This window comes from Megalobrama amblycephala, linkage group LG2, assembly GCF_018812025.1.
Source record: "Megalobrama amblycephala isolate DHTTF-2021 linkage group LG2, ASM1881202v1, whole genome shotgun sequence".
NCBI lineage: Eukaryota > Metazoa > Chordata > Actinopteri > Cypriniformes > Xenocyprididae > Megalobrama > Megalobrama amblycephala.
Genome location: NC_063045.1, coordinates 26,732,264 through 26,754,500, shown reverse-complemented (window position 1 = coordinate 26,754,500; position 22,237 = coordinate 26,732,264). Strand labels below are relative to the sequence as shown.

The 22,237-nt window shown below is 36.5% G+C and overlaps 1 protein-coding gene across 3 annotated transcripts in view; it reads right to left on the bottom strand.

The window, feature by feature from the left end:
• sh3bp4a (SH3-domain binding protein 4a) overlaps nt 1–18,719 on the bottom strand; it is a 43,998-nt gene extending 25,279 nt beyond the window's left edge. The window contains exon 1 of one of the 3 annotated variants that reach the window (XM_048168679.1): nt 18,588–18,719. The gene's annotated coding sequence lies outside the window, so the exon portion shown is untranslated. Of the gene's footprint in view, nt 1–4,597; nt 4,919–18,587 lie in introns of those variants that run through there. The other 2 variants (XM_048168688.1, XM_048168697.1) reach the window with 2 other exon arrangements.
• Nucleotides 18,720–22,237: the final 3,518 nt, after the last annotated feature.

Here is a 22,237-nt window from a genome sequence, read left to right as displayed (position 1 = left end):
TTATGACTTATGCTCTCTTTAGCTGAGCAACAGTTTGGCTTTTGGGGAGGAGGAAACAGACTCAATTTCCATGCATGATTGCCTCAACTTATGTCTGAGATGATGAGTGCTATTAATCTGCTCTTGACGTGACAGACATGCAAAACAACACAGAGATGTAAAACAAGCTATAATTAGTTGGACTAAATAATCACAGAAGCATGATAAGAATATCAAACAAGACCAAAGGACCTAGTAACTCAGAGTAGCTGATAATAATGCAATTTCTACAAAAGAGTTATCCTCAGAAAGTCATAAATGAGGTTGAAATGACACGATGGTGTGTCTCTGTACTACTTCTACTTATATGAATGCACAATATTGTGGTGAAAAATGCTTTAAAAATACTTTTAGACTTTTAGGCTCCTTGGAAAGAAATCCATGAAGGACCTTTCATGTCTTTTTCTTTAAAGCTTAATGAACCCTTCAAAAGAAGGAAAGCATCTTTGACATGTATGTTTTAAAAGCCTTTCTCACAAAAGACTTGTGGAAGGATTCATTCCCTTTTAAATGTCCATTTCTTTTTATCTACATAAGATGCTGAAGTAGGTCAGCAATACCACTCGTCTTTCATTTCCTTCAGTCCAACCCGTCAACCCCCCCCCCCCCTGCATTCCTGTATGACATGAAATTGTAAAAATTACAACACTGACCTCCCCCAGCTCTATCAGAGCTGGAGAAATGTCACGTCAAGGTCTATGGTTCTTCTAACACTAGGAGCACCCACATATAAAGGTCCACAAGACCATCACTGACACAGTTGGATGTTGGTATTAGGAGGCAGAGGAAGAGCAATTGATGGATTAGAAACCTAGAGGTCTGACAAGGATGTAATCATGGTTTCTGATAACATCACCTGGGGCACTCCAATGACTGAAGACTAGTGTCTCCTACCCATAATCCCTCTATCCTCCTTCCCTCCTTTCTTTAGCATCTGTTGTCACAGACTCTGGTGATAAAGCTATTTAGTCATTGATCTGACAATATCAGACTGCTATTATCAATTGCGGTCTAAAGGTACAGTCAAACTTACCATTGTTTGGCGAAATTTCGTGTGCAATATCCAGTCATTTATATAGGAATCCACGCAACCATCAGTTTCGTGTGAGGATTTTGCTCATTTAAATTGGTCTCACGAATTTGCCGCGTTGACCATCAGAAAGCTGCTTGGTTTGAGAGTGACTTCTTTGTGAGCAGTGCTTCATACATCGCTACACTTTTTTTGTAGGGATGCACCAAAATTTAGCTACTGGAAATTATTGGCCAAAAACCGCATTTTCGTTTTTTGGAGAGGAAAATGGTTGAAAATACGAGCCGAAAATATATGCAATGTTCAGCACTCAAGTTTCACTCTCGATTATCACTGTGTGGTGTGATATACGTTCCGGTCAATATTCTTCTCTATGCACATGCGCTCAGCTCAGTTGCTCACAGCCTATGCAAACGCTCCACTCATGTACCACTCATGCTCATCGGAAAAGTCTCAAATAACGTGCCGACATGAAATGTCCATGTAGTAGAATACTTGTTTCTGTTTGCAATATCCCGTACTGTGCTGTAACATGGTGTAGCCATGCTGGGCAACACTGGGAAAAGTGACGCTACTCTCTTGTTCACTGATCTGCTCCCCATTTATTTCTCCAACATGGATGGAGTGGTGCTGTGCAATACAAAACAACACTCAATATTACTTCAAAAGTAATACATACAAGAACTGTTAATGGAACTGGAATTGGAAACAGAATCTTGCAATTCCCATATAGGCACATCCCTGTAACACAAAACGTACTGCGATGTAGCCTGACATAAAAGTCCAATGGCTGATGTTTTGTGTGTAAGAAGTGACTGTAAAGAGGGTCCTTATTCTCCTGTTCCACAAGCATACATTTATGGTGATACGATTCAGGTTCAGCTGGACAACTTGGAGCCCTGCCATTGTTGTCCAGACCCAACATGTTACCTTCATTTCATCTCTTTGGGATCATATGATGAAAAAAGTTACACTGGGTCTCTATGGGCCCAAACACATTCATCCATCTTTTAAGACTGTGGTGGCCATTTTTGGCCATGACTGCGCCCCTAAGACTCTACTAGTCTGTGAAGATGGGAAGTGCTCTAATTGGTCTGCTAGAACCCCTCCCTCAGGTCAAAAAACTGGTGCGGAGCAAGCGTAGAAGAGTGAGTGTTTTTAACTTCCATGGGAATGAAAAAACATTCTGAATCAGGGAACACACGCCATCTAACTGCAACAAAAGTTGTTGCCTATTTGCCGGCATCACTGCCGAAGCTTCTCTGACAATGTACATGACAAGCTGCTTCTTCTTCGACTTTTCCCTTGATACTCAACATGACTGTGGACACTGGCTACTAGCAGTCTGCATGCACATCGACGTGGACAATGACACAGAAGTATAAATGAAAACATACGCATAGCCTACGGTGCAGAGACTCTGGCGTTGGTCCGACGCATGAGTATAAATCAGTTTTACAGGATTAATTCACTTTCAAATAACAAATTACCCCAAGCTTTACTCACCCTCAAGCCTTCCTAGGTATATATGACTTTCTTCTTTCTGAAGAACACAATCAGAGATATTTTAATAAATATCCTGATGCATCCAAGCTTTATAATGGCAGTGAGCGGGACCAATGAGTATGAGCTGAAGAAAGTTTTTCCATCCACATTCATCCATCATAAACGTACTCCACATGGCTCCGGGGGGTTAATAAAGGCCTTCTGAAGTGAAGCGATGCATTTGTGTAAAAAAATTCCATATTTAACAAGTTATTAAGTAAAATATCTAGCTTCTGCCAGACCACCTTCTGTATTCATCGTACAAAGAAATTGTAAAACTCTTGCAGTTCAAAAAGCTTACACTACATCCTGCGCCTTCCCTATTCAACTTACAAAAAAAAGCTTAACTGACCTGAAGCCAGTTTACACTTTCTACGTAACTTGAATACGGAAGGCGTTCTGGCGGAAGCTAGATATTTTACTTCATAACTTGTTAAATATGGATTTAAAATATATATATTTTTTTTTTTACACAAGCACATCGCTTCACTTCAGAACAGAGATGTTCACGAGTCTTTTATGTGGAGTCCGAGTCAAGTCTGAAGTCTTTATCACTGGAGTCTGAGTCAAGTCTGGAGTCTTTTGTCACGAGTCCGAGTCGAGTATCGAGTCATTAAAAAAAAAAAAAAAAAAAATAAATTAATAATCAAATCCTATTTTTTATCCTAGTTGTATTATATAGACAAAATAATGAACTTTCTGTAATCTGTTTTATTTAAAATTAAGGTCCTATGATGTAAGGGATAATGTACATCCAGTTTGTTACTTTATAATCCATTACAATGTACAAAACAGTCGTCCTGGCAACACAAGTAGTCATTTTCAATACAGTCGCTAAACGGACACAAGATGGCGCCAGTGAGTCACGGTTTGTTATACAGCAGTTTGTTATACAGCTCGTTGTTATTGACGACAGTCATTATCAGAAAATATTAAACTTCGGAATGTTTAAGAATGTCAATTTAAAACTCTACACATGCTGATTGTGATACATTAAAATATGAGCTTTAAGTAATAAATGGATTAACGTCTCTTTCTATCTCTCTCTCTTATGGACACACATTAAGAAAGAGAAAAGCTGCATATAGGCTAATACGAAAAGATTGATAAAACGTAGTGCTAGGTTTAAAGTCTAGATTTTTTTGTTCATATTTTAACAGGCTGGCAATTAAAAAGAGCCATGCAGCTTCACCACAGTATTATAGCTAACTTAGCTGTATGAGTTAATGTGACTAACCTTTGTGGATGCGATGTCTCAAAAAAATTGTTGTTCCGGTGTCTTTAATTGTTTTTCCACATTCTGTGCATCTAGTCGATCTGACGTGATAATAACCCAAACGAAAGAACATATGGCACGGTGGTTCCCGTCATGTTGCATGGGACTGTTATAATGACATTTCTGAGTTTATGCGCAAGAGTCCAATCTACCACGACACGTAAGGAAATATATGTGACGCAGATAGGCCTATTATAAAACCATTTAAACACAACGCAAATTCTTTATTATATCAGTAGTTAAGGGTAAAAGACTTGAGTTGTTTTTAAAATTTTCCGAGTCTTTTGTGCCGAGTTGAGTCAAGTCTGAAGTCATTTCAGGTCGAGTCCGAGTCTGAAGTCTGTTAAAATGCGACTCGAGTGCGTCTCGAGGTCGAGTCTCTGGGTGCTTTCACACCTGCCTCATTTAGTTCGGTTGAATCGTACCAGAGTTCGTTTCTCCCTTTGGTGCGGTTCGTTTGGGCAGGTGTGAAAGCAGCAATCGCACTCGGGTGCGCACCAAAAGTGGACCAAACAAGCGTACCGAGACCTGCTTGAAGAGGTGGTCTCGGTACGCTTTCAAACGAACTCTGGAGCGGTTCGCTTGAGATGTGAAAGCAATCCGACCCAGTTAACGGACCAACGAACCAAATGATGTCATAATTCATAACGGGAAATTTGATATAAAAAGCGGTAGTGTCTGATTCTGTGAGTGAGCACATTATTTACCATAGCTGAAAACCAACGAGCGCCTCTGTTGTGTATTTGCACTTCTCCGTGCGAGAATGCTGTCCCGACAAAGCCTTTCCCCGCTCTGCTTCATTATAAAATGTATATGGTCTCTCTCGACACACTGACAACAGTTCGCCTACTACTTAGACAGCGCTGGGAAACCAGAGACGGACCGAGAGAGAAAGAGAGAGAGCGCGTTTGAATTTGCCGCAGCATTAATATATGTACTATAATTTAAAAGCGGGAAAGACGGCTACATTTATAAAGTGTTTGCGTGTGTCTCGACAGTTACAAATAAAGCCACAATAAACTCATGGAGCGAACTTGTCAATCATTTTGATGGATGACGCAGAGAAAATTCTGACCAATAAGAGGACGGTTTTACTCGCATGTGACTTGCCTAACGCATTTTGGTACGCTTTGAAATGTTGCTATGTGAAAGCGAACCGAACCAAGAAAAAAAAGCAACATTGTAACAAATTTAGTCCCTGTTTCGGAACAAAACAAGCGATCCATAGGTGTGAAAACACCCTCTAACTCGAGTGCTCAGCTCTGCACTTTCTTCAGCTCATACTCATTTGTCTCGCTCACTGCCATTATAAAGCTCAGATGCGTCAGAATATTTATTAAAATATCTCTGATTGTGTTCATCAGAAAGAAGAAAGTCATAAACACAAAGGATGGCTTGAGGGTGAGTAAAACTTATCCTTTAAAAGATGCATTTTTCCTCACCAACATGGACGGAATGGCGTAATGCTCTACAAAATAAATCTCAATACTTCCTCAAAAGTACTACAAGAACCATTAATGGAAGTAAAATCGAAAACAAAATCTTGCAATTCCCGTAAAATTCAGCCAAAGAGACATTTTTAGCCATCCGTCTACAACATGAAACACTGGTAATCCACAACTCTCGGGTGTCCCATAAGACAAGAGAGAACTCTTATCTCGGATGTGGCACGTAACTCGCAGAAGATGAGTTGAAAGCACTTCAAGCTGGAGGCCAGGGAATTTAGATGCTCTTAGATACATTGTTAGCTCTGCAGAAACCTCATGAGTTTAAATTCAAGCACTCCTCCTTAATTATCATCCTTCAGACAGCTTCATACAGATACACAGTGTTTGGCTGAATTAATTCATTCAAACAGAACGGCATTACGACATCCATATCAAACTTAACCTTCCGCCTCGCATTAAAACACCTGTCATTTCAACTGAATTATTATAATTACATTTCCAAAACGTGGCATAGGGGCAATAACAGAGATAGCGTGGCACATTACGGCCTGTGGTTATAAAATTTTATTATTAGTTTCATTGATAATTTAGAGGAATTTTATATTACTTTGACAAGCTAATTGGGTGAGTAAGACAAGTGGGATTTCCGCCGACAGCTCATCACTTGGTAAATATGACCACCTGGTATATATATAGCAGAGGACAAAGCAATTTCTCCCTCCGCTGCCCCGCTAGTCCATACTTCACCACTGACTCTAAAACAAAAGCTTTACTCAGGTAAAGTGCAGAGGGGTGTGGATGGAAGATAATATTTCAAAGCGCCTATAAGAGGCTAATTTCAGGAGTCCATTAAATGACAGACTTCATTTATCGTCTCTACGTGAATAGGTCATTCTACCTGACAAGGTTCAGCTAACACAAATGAGTCTGACATTACAAGCCTCTTTATCAAACATATTCCTCAGTACAAACTGGATCATTCTGACTAGGGATCAGTAAACACACAACACCCAACTACTTAATCAGTAAAGTTTTTTTTTTTTTTTTACCCCCACACACAGACAGGTTTGTTTTGCTATTTTAGTGAGGACATTCCATAGACATAATGGTTTTTATACTGTACAAACTGTATATTCTATCCCCCTACACTACCCCTACCCCTAAACCTACCCATCACAGAATACATTCTGCATTTTTACATTTTTAATAAAACATTGTTTAGTATGTTTTTAAAGCTATTTTAAATATGAGGACTCATGAAATGTCCTCATATTTTATGTTTACGTCGTAATACCAGTGTAATACCCATGTCATTATACAAATTTGTGTCCTCATAAATCACAAAAATGCACACACACACACACACACACACACACACAAAGTAGTGATGTGTCGTTCATGAACGATTCGTTCATTTTGAACAAATCTTTAATATGACTCGAGAACAACAAATTGTCCCAGAGAGTGATTCGTTCATTTTCTGTTGACCACGCATGCGCAACATCCCATAGGTTCTGTACAGGAAACGGAAATGATTAGTTCACGTCTTGATTCTATCGGGTTTGAGTCATTTGTTCATCAAGTCCCAGCCCCATAGACAAGCTATGTAGTCTGTACTGGAAACAGAAATGATTAGTTCACCTTTCGAGTCTTTCGTTCATCACGTCACAGCCCCATAGGCTGAATGCAGAAACTGAATGATTAGTTCATCTCTTGAGTCTTTCAGGCCTGATTGAGTCCTTTGTTCTTTTTTTTACGTGATGTGACAGCCATTCACAACCTTCCTTACAAAAAAGTGCATCGTTTTTTTTTTTTTTTTTTAAAGTTTAGTTTATTTTTGTTTGTTTGTCTAATATTTGCATAAAAAGATTGGTCAGAAGGGACATAGTGGCATAACAAATGTTTATTGCACATATCTTTTGATAATTATTCCAAGATGTCGGCAAATCCTACTTCTAATGAGCATAAATGTAAAAACAAACTTTAATATTAGACATTAAGTTTATGTAATAATACCTTCGTTTTTGCTTTTCGTCAGCTTTTTTCAAAGCGGTTTTATGTTGTTTTTATTCTGTTTTCGCCATAATTGACACAAAAACACGATATGCTCTCATTGTGTTATGGCAACATCATGTGGTAAGCAAGTGAATGTGACTGTGAATGTGAATCTGATTGCGAGAAACTCTGAAGTGGGACATATAATTTGGGATATCCCCACGTCCAACCTCATCTGGAACGCAGCGTTACTCTTGATTTCTTTTAACACACTCTAAAAAAAGTGGGTAGCATTAAAAGTGGTTCTTGGCTCATAATAATAGGGGAACCACTTTTGGTGCTAGAACCCATAAGAGGTGCCATATTGCTTTTTTTTTTCAACAAAAATGGTGCTAAACAGCACCAACAGTGGTTCTTTGGCTCATAAAGAACCTTTAAAGGGGCTTAACAGGTTCTTTGTATGGCAGTGGTGCTATATGACACCTTAACCACCCCAAAGAACCACTGAAGAACCGCTGAGGAACCATACAGGGGCTTAACAGGTTCTGTATATGGTAGCGGTGATATATAGCACCCGAGTCATCCCAAACAACCGGTGAAGAACTGCTGAAGAACCACTGAAGATTTGGTGGTTCCCCTATGATTACGAGACAAAGAACCACTTTATATAGAACCATGTTTTTTTTTAGAGACAGGAAAGCTGTCAGTCAATAAATGGGAAAGCAAAGTAACTTGCATTACTTATTTGAAAAAGTAACCCAGATAATTTGTTGTAAATTTAAAAGTAACGTGTTACTTTACTAGTTACTTAAAGTAATCTGATTACATAACTCACGTTATTTGTTATTGTCACGTTACTGTATTGACGCATGTGATTATTTTTTTCAGTTTAAAGGTGCTAAAGAGGATGTTTTGTTTTATACATTTTTGCAATATTACTTGAAACTGTCTTTACTAACTGATAAAAGACTATTTATTAGGTGCACTGAAAGGAATAATATTAATATACATCATCTGTGCACGAGGTAGGGCCTTAAAAACATCAGCCAATTGTTTACGCGGCCATGATGATCCTTGTGAAAGACGTGCGCGGATTGGCCCTCTAGCTTGTCAATCACTGCCATGATGTTCGTGCGCGGCTGCGCGCTCCAGTAACTTTCCACACTCCACAGGCGCCGCATGCAATGTTTTTGTCAGGAGACAGGAGTAACAACTGCAGATTATGAGTTACCTGCGGTGAGTCCAACATAATGAATCCACTTACACGACACAGCGAATGCCGGTGGTAAACACTCGTGTTCCAATATTCGTGCATGAGTTTTGGGAGGCGTTTGGGAGGCGCTCCCTCGCATGCGCTCATTTCAAAAACTCACTAACAGTCTTTGGTTTCTCAGTTGACGAAAAGGTCCTCTTTAGCACCTTTAACGAGTTAAAAATATTTAACACAGTTAATGCAGCGTCCTTTTATTCCATCATCCTTTGGCTAGCGTTACATTATTTGACCATGCTATAATTCATGCAAATGCTTGAATTAATGCTTAAACCAACCATTCAACCAATTCAATTGCGACAAGACACAAAAGAGAATGCAGTGCAGTACTAGTGCGGTGAGTCTTGTGGCAGAAACACGACTCGTGCGCACAAAAAGCTGCTTCAGATGCTTCAGCTGTCAAGTACCCTCGTAAGCACAGTCTTAAATGAGTTAAATGAAGTCTGAAATGGATGTGTCAGATACTCGTCATGTGCGGCAGCGCCAGTGACAGCAGCCTAATAAACCTGCTGCTGTGATATAAAATATATAAAATCATTTACATTTTAGATACGTAAAAATTCTATATATGTTCTAAAATGTATGTCAGTATCACAAACAAAAACACAACAAATGTTGCCACATATACAAGCTCATCATAGCTGGCTCGTTGTGCTGAAGCATGTGCACTAATTTTATTTCTGGTGTACCACAAGTCAAAGGAGAACACATCATATTGTTGTTTCAATTACACTCAGAATTTAATTTGCATACATGAATACACAGAAAGAAAGAATTCAAGGCCAGTAAACTGTGTTCCCAAATGTCTCTCCAAAGACAGAAGAAACCAATGCCAGGTTTCATTCCTGTTGGGAGGTCTGGATTAGCCAAGGCTTAAACAAAGTCCTCTGTAAATGAGCTGTGTTGTTTTGCGTCAAGTCGGGCCGTCTCTCAAGAAACGTTCTACATATCAATGAAGACTTTTCCCTAGCGTTGCTCACAAACACCACCGACTACTCTGAAAGACATATATACCTCGGTGCATTCACCATAAGCCAGTGAAGATTTACCTCGGGAGGCACGCCGATTGACAATAAGAGTTACAGGGGCATTTAGGGGGATTACAAGGACTGAATTTGTGCTGAGTCCCCATTAATTATGAAACACAATGCAACACTATTGTGCTTGTGGAAACTGATGACGATAGTGCTTTTTAAGGTTTGTTTTATTCCTGAGGGATTCGCAAGGTTTATATCGCAACCCTGCAGAAGTCATGCTTTCGGCCACTAAAATCTGATTCAGGAGATTTGCTGTCAGTAGATATGTCAACAATCATTTGTTAAAATGTAGGCATGTGCATCATTTTTGTGTCAATGTTAGGTGTCAAATACTAGCTATGCAAATTTCTAGCTACACAAGCGCAAAGAGGCAATATAAGCAAGCATTAGCATCTATCGTCTTCTTCTATAGTCAGTTTATCTTTCAGGTCAACTACTGTCATGGCAGGGCAACAGTTAGAAGATAAAACTGTGAAGAAAGCTAGCTGAAGTCCCATTTTATTGAAGCTAACTGATTAAGCTAACGCTAAGTGATAAAGCAGAGCAGGCTAATTAAACTCTGGCTCAACAACAACTTAAAGAACAAAATCTAGTCAACATGTATGTTGTTGGGCAACTAGTTGACAAGTCAACCATCACAACCCATCCAGAACACACAATATTATATACTCAACAAGACTGCACATTGGCAATGTTTACTTTTACACTGTAGAGTATTTGTATAGATTCTGGCTGTATTAGTTCTAGTAATTGGACACATGACCTTCTACAGGATGTGATTTCAGTGATTCAGCAAGTGCATAATCATTTATTTTCAGAGTTTAGCACGTACAGTTGTGGTCTGAAGTTTACCCTTTGCAGAACCTGTGAAAATGTGAAGAATTTTATCAAAATCCACAATTATTACAAAAGGTTCAAACATTCACTGATGCTCCAGAAGGAAACACAATGCATTAAGGGGGGTGTAAACTGTTTGAATTTGAAGATCAAGGTAAATTGTACTTAATTTGTCTTCCGGGAAATATGTAAGTATCTTCTGTTGTTTTCGAAGGGCAGTACTAAATGAAAAAATATGATATTTAAACAGTATAAGAACAATTTGGATATCCCTATCCTGTTCAGAAGTTTACACCCCCTGGCTCTTAATACATTGTGTTTCCTTCTGGAACATCAGTGAATGTTTGAATGTTTTGTAATAGTTGTGTTGGAGTCCCTCAATTGTCCTCAGTGTGAAAAGATGGATCTCAAATTCATATGATCCCTCTTGTTTTGTTAAAATTATTCACATTTTCACAGATTCTGCAAGGGGTATGTAAACATTTGAGCAGAACTGTACATGTGTTTAGGGGAGAGTGAAGCCCTTGGTGGGAGGAGAAACCCTGCAGAGACTAACCAGAGCAAAACCATGGAGTGAAACCTAATTATAATGGCACACACACACACACACACACACACACACACACACACACACACACACACACACACACACACACACACACACACACACACACACACACACACGTGTCTCTGGAGACTAGTGCTGACAGGAAGCCAGCATCCCTGCATATTTATCATTTAGCATGTTCATGGTGCAATGGAATCATATTTTACATTACACACCAAATGTGGCCTGAAATTAAATAAAACCTGAAGCGCATGATGTCTGTGTGTATTTTATCACGAGTGTCTGTTTGGCTACTGGGGTGGTGCAGTCTTCACATCAGACGCCTTGCATCATCACACAACCGTGGAGATATTTTGTACCCCATTTCATGATGCAACCACAACTTGTAATAAGAAAATACCAGGTGTAATGCGATGACAAAATGCCAAAATTGGCAAATGTGTCTTTATTTTTAAAGTTCCTTTCTCGTTTGTAAGATATAGTTTTTAGAGTGTCTTTTGATGTCTATGAAATGTTATGAGGTTACGAACAATCTGCATTATTTAAATACTTATATTTTATTATTAATAAATGATTTACATAAGCATATAATTAATATAAATAATTTGTTAATATTTTATTATTACTTATTTTGAATTAATTATTTGAATATTTATATGAATATTATTGCAATTTAATTTTATATTAATAATATTTTACATTATAAATAATTTAGTAATTTTATTATTTTTTAAAATAATTATTTAATATAAAATAATTATATTAAATATAAATAATTTTGTATTTTTACTTTAAATTATAATAGTTTAATATATATATATATATATATATATATATATATATATATATATATAATTATTTAATATAACTTAAAATATTATTATATAATAATATATATTAATTACATAAATATAAATAAATCAGTAATAATTTATAATAGTCATATTTATAATTTCATGTTTTATATTAATATATTTTAAAAAATATTTAGATATTTTATTTTAAATACATTTACAAAATTTACATATTTACAAAAGAATGTTATAATATTCCTTAAATATAAATAATACATTTAGTAATAATTATAATAAATTATGTATAATATTTTATATTAATATATTATTAATTTTGTTTTGATATTTAATTTAAATTTATGAAGATATTTTATTTTAATGATATAATTCTTAATAAAATTAATATAATTAACAAAATAATTATATAATAATGATTATATAATCAAATAAATAATTTAGTTATTTAAACTAAAATGTTTATATTTATAATATTTGTATTTTATATTAATATTTAATTATCCAAATATTAATAAATTGATTTTAATATAAATTGATTTTATCCTAAAAAAATTACTAAATACATAATTTAGCAAATGTTTTTATTAATATATATATATAATGTATATATATATATATATATATATATATATATATATATATATATATATATACTTATTTTATACATTAAATTAAAAATAATTAAAGCTTGGAAAGCCAAACTCAAAACCATGCAGCACCAGGAACAAGAAGTGACAAAGGTAATGAATTGACCAGGTCCAAATCTAGATTTGCCATTCAGAAATTCACATCGGTCAACCACAAATTTGGATATTTAAAGGGTGTGCCTGAAGAGAAATTGAATAATAAATTGTGTTTTCAGTCTAGCATTATTGAAACTCAAGCAGACACTTCAATCTCTCACTCATTTGGACAGAATCAAAAACCTGATTGGCCAAACTCCAGAATAGCAAGGGCCAATCAGATTCCTCATCTCAGATATCAGACAGCCTGCATCTCAAATGCATGTATTGTGTGGCGCATCTGCATTTCAGCTGAGAGCCTTTCTCAGATGCCAAATACTTCCCCAAAGGCCCTTTTGGCTAGAAAACAAATGGAAGCACAAAGGCTAATGAGTAGATCTTTCAATTTAAAGAAAATCATTGAGTTGAGCACTATAGCATAATTTCTACATCTCTTGACTGTCAGAGTTCGTTTGCTGTGACTTTATCTTAGAAACACTTCATTAAATGGGCCATAAACATGTACTTGGTCTGATTAGACATTCAAAAGCTTTCATTAACTAAATTAACTATCATCAAAGCACAAAATAAGAATGCCTTTTTCTCCTGAGGAAAGTGGAAAGAAACCAATTCTCTTGATCAAAACAGGATTAAGGGTGAATATCTAAAAATCCATCCAAAATGTTGCAACTGACCCTTAAAATTAAACTAAAAACTTTTAGCATTTAAAAAAAATGAAAACTACAGAAATATACCGTAAACTATTTCAGAAGGGTCAAACCTTCTCCTGTACAATGACTCTGTTTACTGAAACAGGAAGTGGCCGAACTATGACAGGAAGTGCTCTGGAGAGACTGACAGAGTAAAGGAGAAACAGCAAGAGAGGAAAAGAGAAAAAGAAAGAGAGGAAATGCTTGGCTGATGAGTAGCTCGCGTCCCTCCCCATCTTCTCCTCCTGCTGTTACGTGTATCTGAAGCCCTCCAGCTGGAAATCGGCTGCCACAGACTGGAATTTAATATCATTCCTCAGCTGATAGAACATAAACAGCACAAGAATCTCACTCATAACCCTGAGCTTCCTCTGGGCCAAATCTAGGAAGCAAAAATGCCAGAGAACGCAGACAAACTACAGATGGCAAGCACATGTCAGTCAGCTAAATCAGTGATGCTCCTAAATCACATACAAACACATTTTTATTCCAAAAACAAAATAATAGTAATAATTATATTATACACACATGCTGTTTATAACTTTTAATATAATAACTTAAAAATATAATTATTATTTAATAAAATAATATAACTTAGTAAATTATTAATTAGGCACGTTTTACACAAAACAAATTATATATATATATATATATATATATATATATATATCAGTGGTGAGAATGAGATTTTCTTTCTGGAACTATGGTAATGAGAAATTTGGAGAAAATGTGTTTAATTGTCATGAATAACGAAATAAAAAAATACCAAATTTTTCTCCAACAAACCAATTTCTTGTTTCTTTATTTTGATTTTAGGCTTAAAATATGAGCCATTCTTGACATGTTTCATGCTTCTACTTGAGCAAAATGAACAAAGATGGCTAGTTTATATATAAACACATCTGTGGCTGATGAATCACCAGGAATCAGAGAGTTAGACAACAGGCTTAAATAGGAGCCCCAGACCGTTGAGCGTCTTATGAGTCCTGAAAACAAACCGCCCAGGTCTTGGTCCTGATCCCAGCTAAAGACACCCACTGATACCATCAACAATACACTCCTTCATCCTGACACACAGAAAAAGCAAAAGAGAATATATAATTCTAGGTTATTCTGAGTAATACTTACCCTTAGCTGAACTGAAACTAGTGGCTTTCTTTAAACATAGTATCATAACGCAGAGCGTCTATAATAGTCGCATTCATATTGGAAGAGCGGCCAAAGGCTACGGGAATGGAAAGGCCATTTGGCTGTTAGTTGGAACAAAGCGATTCTAGATCAGGCCTGCTTGCCTCAGGATAAACGCTGTAAAAGCCACAATTTACTTACAATGTAATCTCTCCTGATGGCCAACTCTGAAACATTAAATCCTCGTAAAACGATCTGCCATTTTATGCCCTGTCTTTCACAGTCTACTGCCATCTGACTCAAGGGGGATTTTAACACTGCTGTTCTAAGCTGGACTAACATGGCTTTATGTACAGTGGACATGACACAAAAAATAGAAGAGTGTTTTTTGGCTGATAGGCACTTCTGTGAAAGGAATGTTTCAGCTTTGATCCAAGTTAAGCTGTATGGTGGTGTGTTGTTGTTTATTTAATGTATTGTATTATTATTTTTTTAGTTATTTTACAGGCTAGATATGCATTTTTTCTTAAGATTTTTTCTTCTCTTTAGTGGTGATTCTTAAATTAGTGTGCTGTGCTAAAGGTTGCCTGAGGATGTGTTCACACTTGGTATATTTGGTTTGATTAAAATGAACTCTGGTGCGATTGTTAGTGAGGTTCATTTGAAAAAGTGTGAACGCTGCCTTCCGAACCCTGGCGCGCACCAAACAAACGGACCGAGACCCCTGAAAAGACAAACTCTGGTGCAATTCAAATGGAATATGAATGCCACACGGACCAAAGACATGTAAACGAACCAAAAACAGAATGTGACGTAACAAGATGCGACTCTACTGCTCAAGCATACAGTAAGCATACATTTTTTTCTCATCATAGGCGCTACGTTGCCCATTACATTTCGGTACAGGTGTCTGAAACGCCATAACACAGATCTTCATTTGTGTGTTGATAAGCTGTTCATGAGTTCTCAGCTGGTCAAAATAATATCATACATGTACGCACATTTAGCCCAGCACACAACATTGTTTTGGATGTTCAGTAAGTTCAGTCGCAAAACTATAAACTATAAACTGTTATATCTTTAGGTCTGGTCTTCAAACTACAAGTGTGAACACACCCTTAAAGAACGGACACTATAGCCAAACATATTTCAGATGGATGACTTTGGACAATGCGTCTTGTGTTGTTTTGTTTTTGAACTACGCAAGAGAGCATCTGTGACATTGTCAATTATTTTAGTTATTGTATTTTTTTTTTTCATCCTCCCCACGAATGCAAGGCTCCGGGAAACCCTGAACATGGGTCTTAAAATAACATACACCCAGACAATTACTATGTGTCAAGTTAAAAACTGTCCAATTTGTTTTTGAATGCAAAAATGTCTTACACAAACGTGTTCGATGAGGGCCAGGTAATTCTAAAAAGCGAAAATATACAGGACTTCCTTAAAGGTCCCGTTCTTCGTGATCCCATGTTTCAAACTTTAGTTAGTGTGTAATGTTGTTGTTAGAGTATAAATAAAATCTGTAAAATTTTAAAGCTCAAAGTTCAATGCCAAGCGAGATATTTTATTTAACAGAAGTCGCCTACATCGAACGGCCAGTTTGGACTACATCCCTCTACTTCCTTCTTTAATGACGTCACTAAAACAGTTTTTTGACTAACCTCCGCCCACAGGAATACATAAGAGTTGCGTTTGTAGAGTGTGTTTGTCGCCATGTCGTCGAAACGCTGTTATTTTCATCCCGCAGTCCAATCACCGGGTCTGATTCCGGCTCAAATTGATAGGGTAAAATTAAAGACATGTTTACAACAACACTGAGCGTGTGCATCTCCACGTTATGGTAAGAGGCGTGACCTTTCCGGGCAAGGAGCGCTAAACTGCTGTCGAATCACAACACAGGAACCGCTGGCACAATCAGAACTCGTTACGTATTTCTGAAGGAGGGACTTCATAGAACAAGGAAGTCATCAGCCCGTTTTTATGACAGTGGAAACAGCGGTATACAGATAAGTAAAGTATGTGAAAAATACTGTGTTTTTTTTACACACGAAACATGAACACATGTTATATTGCACTCTACAAACACAATCAAAGCTTAAAAAAAAACACGAAAAACGGGACCTTTAAGATTGATTAGTCGAATAGTCATTCGGTCAATCCACCAACTAAAATACATCGTTTTTTACGTTGTTGGTCAATTACGATAGTAAATAATTGCTAATCAGTTCGTAAAAACAAATATATTTAATTTACGTTACATTTACAATGACACACTTACACACTTACGCACTTAAAATCTGTTGTTTGTGCTGTTAAGTTCCTTAAATCAATCTTTTCTAGACACATGCTTTAGCACATGCAAGGTTAGTAAGTTACTTTAATCATTAGTTTCATGTTCATACATATAATTGTTTAAAACTCATGACTTGTCATATTGAAGCCAAGCTTTAGTTCCATTGTAAGTGTGTTAATGTACAAGTATCTTTAGTTTGTTTTTACAAACTGAAGGACAAGTCCAAATCAAATAAGACCATTTTTATGTGGTTATCCACAGCAGGTTGTCGACAGATTTAACATGTATAGAATCTGGAACATTCCTTAAAGCTGGAAAGGCTCTTATATCTTGACTTGTCAATATTTAAAGATGTTTTCTGACTTAACAAACATGGTTTCGCTGCAAGCAAGCTTGTAAAAAGAAGTTACTGTCATATGCTACAATTAAAAAACATTTGATACAGATATAGAATATAATTTTGTTATTCAAAATACATAAGCAAACACATACACAAACACATTTGTTTTTGTGAATTGTGGGGACATTCCATAGGCGTAATGGTTGTTATACTGTACAAACCGTGATTTCTATCACCCTACACCAACCCTACCCCTAAACCTAACCATCACAGGAAACTGTGCACATTTTTACTTTCTCAAAAAAACTCATTCTGTATGATTTATAAGCCTTTTGAAAAATGGGGATATGGGGTAATGTCCTCATAAGTCACCCTCTCCTTGTAATGCCTATATCATACCCTTGTCATTATGCAAATTTGTGTTCTGATATGTCACAAAAACGCGCGCGCGCACACACACACACACACACACACACACACACACACACAACCATACTGATCTAAAGTTGCAGCCATTTGTTCTGCGAGCCATGAATATTTAATAAACAACCTAACTTGAAAATAAATTGTTAATATAACAGGGGGAAGCTGAGGTCTTGTAGAAAAAACGAGGCTGAGTTATGCCACAGGTCAATCCTGTTCCATTCAAAGTCTGAAAGGAATGTGGGAAGGGGAGGGAGAAAGAGGAGAGGGGATCGACGGCTGGGAATGGGAGCAGAGAGGGAGGAGGAATGTATAGGATGTCCTTACCATTAGAAATTACCACCAGGGTGGTCGTGACTATCAAGCACTGATAACCACGGTAACAAATAACCAACTGTCAAACAAGACCAAGTCGTTCGTAATGAAACTGTGCCTTTGTAACCATAGTTTCAGTAGTTTAGTCCTCAAAATTAGACACTTTTACCAAATTCATTCTTAATTAGTTATTTTTTAGTAGTAGCAACTGCAGTCACTTTGATATTTTGGCATAAGCTGGTGTATTTATACTGGTTTTAAATGGGCTTGACCATTTTGTCAACTTACAAGATATGTTATGAGAAATCACTATAATTATTCAAAAAATAAAGACATTTTACAGACAGGCACAGGCTTATCTCAATGAAGGGCTACATTGCTACATACAATAATAAGTGATGGTTCACATAGGGAATTTTGGGAATATCAATTATAAGACTGTTCAAGCTTTTTACTTTATACTGCTTAACTGTATAAGTATATAAAATCCATAATTTCTAGTACTAAAAATAGAGTTTTTTATGTATATATATATATATAATTGATGCTGTGTTGCCTAATATTCTCATTTAAGTTCATGCATTTAAAATTTTAATACACCTGATATGTGTGCATCACTACAACTTCAGGCTTGTAAAAGCAGCTGAAATGTTAGAAGAAACGCATGTTCTACTGAACACAGAGCGCTTATAGACAGTGACAAACATTTCGGAGGTTTCAAAACATAATCCGAATCATTTCAAAAGCAGCCAAGAGGATTAACAGACAAAAAAGCGCAAAAATGGCATAAACTCACCTCTGCATTCCTCTTATGTTTATCCAAAGCAGCGCGCAGTTGTAGTGTTGAGTTGGTCACTTTGTGCTCCTTTGTGGTTCTTGGGCAAACGCGTCTCGCATCGCATCTGGGCGGGGCTAGAGCTCCGGTGATGTCATAGAGAGGGGCGGGGACTGTGAGACTGCTGGGCGGAGACTTGAATCCGGTGGTTTGCCATCTGTCACCAGGGGCCCTCAAGGAAAATCACTTTTTCCCTGGCGTCTAGTTTGCCTGATCAATTATTAATTTTCTTTGAGTGATGATGCGGATGATATTCATTCTATACCCTGCATCAAGCTTTCCATTTCTTATATAATATCCATATAATATCCGTAAATCCACTTACATTACACCTGTGTTAGCATCATTGCATTGGCTTCCTGTGCGGTTTAGCGTGGAGTTTAAAATTCTAGTTCTTGTTTTTAAGTCCCTAAATAACTCAGCCCCCTCATATTTATCTGAACTTTTATCTTTACATAACCCTTCCCGAGCTCTTTGATCTAGTAGTCTTTAGATTGCTCGCTGTTCCCAGAGTTAGACTAAAACAAAGAGGAGAACATGCTTTTGCTGTTGCGGGCCCTAAACTTTGGTTACCAATTAATATTAGATCTGCTCCGACATTACAAATTTTTAAATCTTTGCTTAAAACGTATTATTTTTCCATTGCTTTTAATGTCCCTTGATGGTTTATTTTTGTATATTGACTTCTGTTGGTGTTTTGATTTTCTTTTGATATTTTGTTGGTCAGACTGTCTCAATTTTATATGTGACATTTTATTTATGACATTATTATTTAATTGTTTTTGCTTGCATTTATTTTATCTGATGTTGTAAAGCACATCGGTCAGCTGCTGCTGTTTTAATGGTGCTAAATAAAATAAACTTAAAACAATATAATATAATATAGTTTGTATTGACTTAATAACAATTTGTGTGTGTGTGCGTATTTTTTAAAATTTATTTAAAACTACATAAAAATGTAATTAACAACGACTTACCTGTTCAATGATGAGCATTTTTTTCAATTTCAAAATTAAAATCATTTATTTATTTATTTTGTGAAGCAAAGTCAAAATGTTAAGGTGGTATACAACAAATTAAAAGGCAATGTATCAGAATAAATATTTAAAATAGAGCCTGATTAAAGGCTGAAATCATTAATAAAAAGGGTAGTTTGGCATGTTGTTTTCCAAAAAAACAGAAAAAGTGAAGCAGCTTAAAGCATGATAAATATTTATCTTTGTCCACTAAATCAAAGTCAGCGTATATTGTCAGCTCTACAGGGAGTGCAGAATTATTAGGCAAGTTGATTTTCTGATCATATTTTTTTCCCAAGCACATTTTACCAATTCCAATCCACATCAATCTTAATAACTACTATTAATATTGTTTTTAATCATTTATAAGTGATATATAATTGTTCATGAAGGCTGAAAATGAAAAATGCCTTATATTCAGGTGTGCAGAATTATTAGGCAAGTTTTCTTTTACAGGCAAAATGAGCCAAAAAAGAGATTTAACTCAGACTGAAAAGTCAAAAATTATTAAATACTCATGAGAAGGACGCAATACTAATGCAATACTAGAAATTGCAAAGTTAAAGCATGACCAAGGGACAGCAAAATGCTCATTGGGTCAGCGGGGTCAGACAAAAACAGGTGGAAAAGAAAAGACACATGTTAACTGCAAAATAATTAAGAATTAAGGTGAAGAATTAAGTGTGAAACCATCAGGAACCCTTTAGTCTCCAGCGCCACCATTTTCCAGAGCTGCAACCTACCTGGAGTCTCCAGAAGTGCAAGGTGTTAGGATCTCAGAGACTTAGGTTAGCTAAAGAATCCTAAAAAATGACCCGCACTTGATAAGAATCACAAGCTGAAGTGTTATAAAATACATGAAGACTGGGTTTTAATAGGGCTTATAGACAGACAGCTTGAGAATGACTCCTGATGGACCAGCACCACATCCTCTTGTACCACTGTTTGAAGAATTTATCCAGAATCTGGCAGTAAGGTGTTTGAGTTCACTTTTAGTCCATCTCTTATCCTGAAATGTCTGTCTTGCAGAGATGGACTAAAAATGATCTTCCAAAACTTACTGCCAGATTCTGGAAGATAAATTCTTCAAACAGTGGTACAAGAGGATGTGGTGCTGGTCCTTCAGGAGTCACTCTCAAGCTGTCTGTTTATAAGGCCTATAAAATGTACCCAGTCTTCATGTATTTTATAACACTTCAGCTTGTGATTCTTATCAAGTGCGGGTCATTTTTTAGGATTCTTTAGCTAACCTAAGTCTCTGAGATCCTGACACCTTGCACTTCTGGAGACTCCAGGTAGGTTGCAGTTCTGGAAAATGGTGGCGCTGGAGACTAAAGGGTTCCTGATGGTTTCATAATTATTCACTTAATTCTTAATTATTTTGCAGTTAACGTGTCTTTTCTTTTCCACCTGTTTTTGTCTGACCCCGCTGACCCAATGAGCATTTTGCTGTCCCTTGGTCATGCTTTAACTTTGCAATTTCTAGTATTGCATTAGTATTGCGTCCTTCTCATGAGTATTTAATAATTTTTGACTTTTCAGTCTGAGTTAAATCTCTTTTTTGGCTCATTTTGCCTGTAAAAGAAAACTTGCCTAATAATTCTGCACACCTGAATATAAGGCATTTTTCATTTTCAGCCTTCATGAACAATTATATATCACTTATAAATGATTAAAAACAATATTAATAGTAGTTATTAAGATTGATGTGGATTGGAATTGGTAAAATGTGCTTGGGAAAAAAATATGATCAGAAAATCAACTTGCCTAATAATTCTGCACTCCCTGTATATTGTGGACAAAATTTTGCCAGTTAGTATTCCGTACTTCTGGGAGTCATGCGCCATCCAAACAAGTGCCACTGAGATGAATAGGAATGCTAAAAAATAGCTAATTTCAGGTAGTATAGAGCTCATAGGGTATAATACTGCCTTCATGTGCTCTCGGAATTATCGTAAATATGAGTTTCCTATATAAAAAATTGCACAAACGCCCTCTTATGTCGAAACCTGAATGCGATAAGCTCAAAATCACGACTTCAGAAGTGGGAATTATCAAATTTCCTATGAAGGCAGCATAACCAATATGACTAACAGGAAGTGATCTCACAAAAAGGACTACGCCATCCTGACAGTGGCTGCATCCGAATTTGCATACTGTAGATGAAAAAAAGTATGTGAAAAGAGTAGTATGTAGTGATGTTCGATTCTTAAACAAATCGTTCTTTTAAGCCGGTAACCAGTCAAGTCGATTCACAGAATCTAGTTTTCTGTTTTTTGATAACTTTGGAAAACTTTGATAGTTAGAACTGGCTGATTTGTTTTTTTCTGAATTGGACAAGACCAAAGAGCTGACTTTCAACTCTGCCTGTAGGTTTGATTAATTCATTGCAAACAGGTTCTTTGGTTAAATTACCCATTTGGACATGCTTAGAACCGATTCACACAGAATGCACTTCGCTGTTAAAAACACAGCTCAGTTGAACGAAAAAAGTGCAAGGTCTAGGCTTGTTTTTTAAAAGCTGAACTTTTTTTAACTTGAGCGCCTCATCTTTAAAATGCGCAAGGTGCTGCAAAAGATGAGAGTGCAGCGGTT